At 36.7% G+C, this 5,359-nt stretch overlaps 1 pseudogene; it reads left to right on the plus strand.

Moving 5' to 3' along the window:
• Positions 1-2,133: 2,133 nt before the first annotated feature.
• On the plus strand, positions 2,134-5,031 carry LOC133670977 (uncharacterized; annotated as a pseudogene).
• Positions 5,032-5,359: the final 328 nt, after the last annotated feature.

Here is a 5,359-nt window from a genome sequence, read left to right on the forward strand (position 1 = left end):
AAAAGGAATCGCCAGAAGGGATCTCGTGTTTCGCTATTTGGAGGTCGCCAGATGGGACCTCGTATTTTCATGTTGGTAAAAAAAAAAGAAAAAAAGAGGGGGAATCGCCAGATGGGATTCCAAGTTGATTAAAGGAGATCACCAGAAGGGATCTCGTATTTTGATATTGGGCAAAGGAGGTCGCTAGAAGGGACCTCATATTTCATTTTTTGTTGAAATGGAATCGCCAGATGGGATTCCAAGTTGAGACTGCTATAAGAGACAAGTATCAGATCAATCAAGCTTCAACAAGATCAGTTCCAGGAGTTCTATTTTGGGTTCATCTTTATAAAACTTACTGCGCAAAACCCCTGCTCCGTAAGCATTATAAAGAGGGGGCATCATATAAAGCATTTTTTTAGAGTTTTTTTGTATGTTTGTATTTTTTATATATATACCCATATGAATAACCAAAATCTAATGAATAATATATGAATATAAACAAAACTTAACCATTGAATAATAGTTAAGTTTAAATATATAATAGAACCTAACATGTGTGTCCATTATCATCCTTAGTTTCTTCCTTTCCTTTTATTTTTCCACCATCTTCATTGAATATTTTTTATGAAGTCCCTCATTGTTGATTGTTTAGTTTAACTCTTTATTTTTTAATGGAATCAAACCATTACACATGAAATGTATCCATAGAATTTTAAAAGTCTATATTCTTATAATTAATGGTTCAATTCACAATTTTAGATGCGATTGGCCCCTTGACCTATATTTATACCGTTTAGAGCCTACATCGTCGAGTTTAGGTATAGTGTGTGAAGCTTAAATAAAGTTTCCTAGGGGTCACCACTCCTCATCTTTATTTATCTTCATGCCAAAGTATGAAGGAAGGAGAAACATGTGGCATCTCCTCTAAAAGTCAAAGTCCCACCCAGCCACATGAATCCCCTGTTCATACCAAGCAATCATTGTCATCTTGGCTTACTGAGTTGCTGGATACCGCTTGAAAAATCGCTTATGCGAGTTAGCTTAGGCACCATTCTCGTAGTAAAGAGGAACTGGGCTTAGTAAGGTTCAATTAATGGTCACTTATGCAATTCGAAAAGAACCCCTGAGTAGTTCGAATTGCTTGAAGTTATCCCTTGAATTGCAGTTAAAGAGTCCCCTCTCTACTCTTCTTTAGTATGAGAGGCCCCCGTACACCCCAGGCGGAGTGTTTCACTCGTTAGCTGGCCCCTGATCCGCGTAGACCAAGGGCGAAAACTCATCATTTACAGCATGGACTACCAAGGTATCCAATCCTATTCGCTCCCCAGACTTTCACACCCTAGCATCGATAGGGACCCAAAAATCATAAAAAAACAAATTCAAAATTTTGGTTCCTCTCTGTTGTAACCCACTTTTGGGTCCCCCCCACAAAAATAAAAATATAGCTGGAAGAATTTAGAAAAAATAATAAAAGGTGGGAGCGCTCAGAAAGAATCAGAAAAAATTGATTAAGGAGGTTCAGAAATGCAAGGAGTGATTTTACCGTATATATTTGACTGAGGAGAGCCCTGTCGGAAGAGAAAATTTAATTTGAAGAGAAAAGGGCCAAAATTGGATGTTTATGGACTCAATTGGATTTTATTGAAGGTTTATTTGAATTTATAGAGGTTTTGATTGCAAGGAAAATTGAGTTTTAAGTCAATTTAGGCTTTAATTGGAAGAAATTAAAGTTCTGGGGTCAAATTATAATTTTTAAGGGTTGAATTAGTTAAATCAAGGGCCTAATTGCATACATATTGAAGTTTAAGGGTCAATTAGGGACTTAATTAAAGAAATCCGAAACCAATGACCAAATTGGAAAAGGCGCGTAACTCTGGGGCCAAAGATGAAGTTACGCCGGGACTAAATTGCATCAAATCAGAAGTTTTAGGGTCAATTAGGGAATAATATTACGAAACTGAAAGTCGGAGGACTAGATTGAAAATTGGCAAAGAAATCCCTATTTTTAGCAAAACGGCGCTGTTTTGCATTTTTTTGGGCAGGAACTGTTCATTTTCTTCCCCACCGAGCTGCCCGAGTGGCCGACTTCCAGGCGTGTTTTCTGCCTCGTTTGGCCCCCAAATCCGACAAAGAATGCACCAACATGTCGACATGAACCCCCTTTATCCTGGAAAATGGTCCGGTCGGGTCGAAAAAGTTAGAAACGGGTCCGTTCATTGGCCCGAAGTGGCCACCTCGGGCAGTTCACAGCCTGGAGCTGCCACATTTGGCAGCTCGAGGTGCACACTTTGAGCCAACGGTTGAGATGCTTCCCAACTGAATCAAGGGCTGTAATTTTTCCACAATGTAGACAAGATTGCCCTCTTCCACTTCCTATAAATAGAGTCGGATTTGATGATCTGAGGGGGGAGAAATTCGGGTCCAAAGTCAGCCAAAAACCAGCATCTTCACCCAATTTCTGCAGATTTTTCTTCTTCTTCTTTCTTCCTCTGCCACAGGAAACCGACACCGTCTTCCTCCAACCCCACCGCTGCAACCACCGGCTGAACCACCTCATCACAGCAGCCACAACCCCTTGGTCAATGAACAGTAGGTAAGGAAGAAGAAGGGAGAAAGGAGGGAAAAGAAAGACCCGAAAGAGAGAGAACGGAGAGAGGAGAGGAGAAAGGAGGGAGGAGTTTTTTTTTAGGGAACGAGAGAGAGGGCTGGAAAACTAAAAGAGGGGGAAAGTTTTTTGAACAAAAGAGAGGGGAACGGGAAAGAAGCAAAGGAAGAAAGGGGCCAAGCAACGCTGAAACAACAGGGGGTTTTTTGGATAGGAAGGAGGAGAAGTTCAGTTGTGAACGGGAGAAGAGAAAACAAAGGAGAACAGCTGTAGTAACACGCCAACTGCACCAGCATTGCCAAACGCCGCCACCATCCTGCCTCAGTTCATCACCTTCCTCCCACCCGGCGCTGCTGCTTGAAGAAAAAGGGAGCGCCTGCCTCGCGAGCAGCAGGAGAAGAAGAAGAAAACAGCTGCTGTCATTGGACTTCCCAGCCACTGCCACCTTCATAACCACCGGGAGGCATCATCGGTTTCCTCTCCACCACCACCAGCACCTCCACGAAGCCGCTGCAGAGGAGGAAGAACATGGTTGACAGAAGAAGCAAATGAAAAGGGGAGAACAGAGCTGAAGAAGAAAACAGCAGAGAAGAAAGGAAGAAAGGCCGACCACCCTCCCGGTCAGCAACCGCCAGCAGCACCGCCTTCAGAGCCACCACAGGTGAGCCCTCTTACCCTATAAAGGGCAAAATATTAATTTTTCCTTTAAATAATTTAATTTTATAAATTTATTCAATTAAGTCCTTAATTTCTAAAATTTATTTATGATCAAGTCACACTTTGATTAATCGTTCCATTTTAATTTTTGACTAATAGTTTTTGTGTGTATAATCCATGAGGTTCCCTAATAAGTTGACTTAAATATAAATCACAATCCTAAATAAAATAGGATTAAATAAAATAAACAAATTATTTAATAATTGATTGATTTATATTTGAAGATTAAGTACAATATCAAGAAACTTGTCATGATATTTAAAATATTAGGAAAGTTACAAGTGGTTTGACATAACATTTCAATGGCTAGTTTATCAGTGTAATTATTATCTCTTCATCAACAATGTTCTTATTTAGATATTATAGGATGAGGTGTGCTGCTCTGTCAAAACATGTTTGTTCTCAAAACCATAGTTATTGTTTCTTTGAATAAGATTTGAAACTCTTTTCAAATTTTCAAATCTCCTTCCACATTGCACAAAGATTTACAATCAATACTAATTAAGAATAGATAAAATATTTTTTCTAATTCACTTAGGATGATGGATCTTCTTTTGATTATTTAAATACATTCATATAATTTATGTTATACCTAATATCTACTTATATGCTACTCTTGAATAGGAAAACATGTAGTAGGATCAAAACATAACACTTACTCTATAGACACGAAAGTTCATATGAAAAATTTTTATACAGGTTAGTTTAGTGTACACTTCATTTGACAAGCACCTATATATTAGTTTTAGGTATATTTTATACCTTAATTTATGAGAATAATCGTTTCTTTCCATAAAAAAAAAAGAGCATAATATATACTAGTTTCAACAACTATAATTAATATGCAATCATAATTATTTATCTTTACTTTAAATTTATTAATCAAATATAAAATTGAACTCCTTATGTCCTCAAAACATGAACTATTCAACAGCTACTTTGTCTTTGCTGACCATGAAGGAAAACAAGCCTTCGTAGAAGACACAATCTTCATACCAAGATCTTCTAACATTTTGGTGATTTCTACAGTTTAGTATGCATCGTTAATGATAGACACCATATCTCAGTCTATAATATTAGCACCCTTGAAAATATAACCATTCCTTTACCTCCACAGAAGATAAGATTACAAGACCATCTTTCCTTCGGGTTTGATCCTTTGGCTAATGGGTATAAGATAATGAAAGTTCGTGTTCATGACAAAGAGCAATTTGAAATCTTCACGTTGGGGACAAAAAAATAGTTAAGAATAAATAAAAAGCATTATAATTTTTATGGGTACACGAAGTGGTATGATTTTAAGGAAGCCATATGTGTTAATGGAGTATATATTGGATAGCAAAATATATGGCAGAATCATTGTACACTCACTTGACGTTCATGGCGAGAAGTTTCAACAAGTTGTTGTCCCAGACAATGGCTTATCCTTGTTTAGTGATCCAGTACAAATCGAAGGTTGTCTAGCAGCAATTTAAGCTTCAAAGTGTGGAAATAAATTTAACCTAAAGATGTTACAAGATTGTTATAATAACATTTCGATACATAAGATTATAGACATTCCACTAAGTTCAAAAGTTGTTCGATATCCTACTTTGACTGGAACCCTAGGTACTGGTGAGATCTTGATTTTGGATGATTAGTTGTCTGGGTGTTTTAGATTGTTTTATAGTAATATGAGGAGTATGAGATTATAAAGAGCAAAAATTGACATATCATCTAATGTGTAATATGTCAAATCTAAAAAATATGTGCTTGACAATCAACCAAGTTTAAAATAACATGTGTTTAGTGAAAAAAAAACAACTAAATCTAACGTTGTATGATGAAATTAAAATTGAAAAATCGATTAAAAAACTACTCGGGTCAACACGAATTAAAATATCAAACTTGTAACTCGAATTATGAGATTGAGATAATCTCATAGAAAATAAACAGAAATAAATCATGAAGTATAATTATCATAAATTCAATATGCAATAAATTCAAAATATTACAACGTTGAAAGAAATTTAAGTGGGATATCATTTTTCATCCTGAGATCATCTTGGGATATTC

Source organism: Populus nigra, chromosome 1 (genome assembly GCF_951802175.1).
Source record: "Populus nigra chromosome 1, ddPopNigr1.1, whole genome shotgun sequence".
Lineage (NCBI taxonomy): Eukaryota > Viridiplantae > Streptophyta > Magnoliopsida > Malpighiales > Salicaceae > Populus > Populus nigra.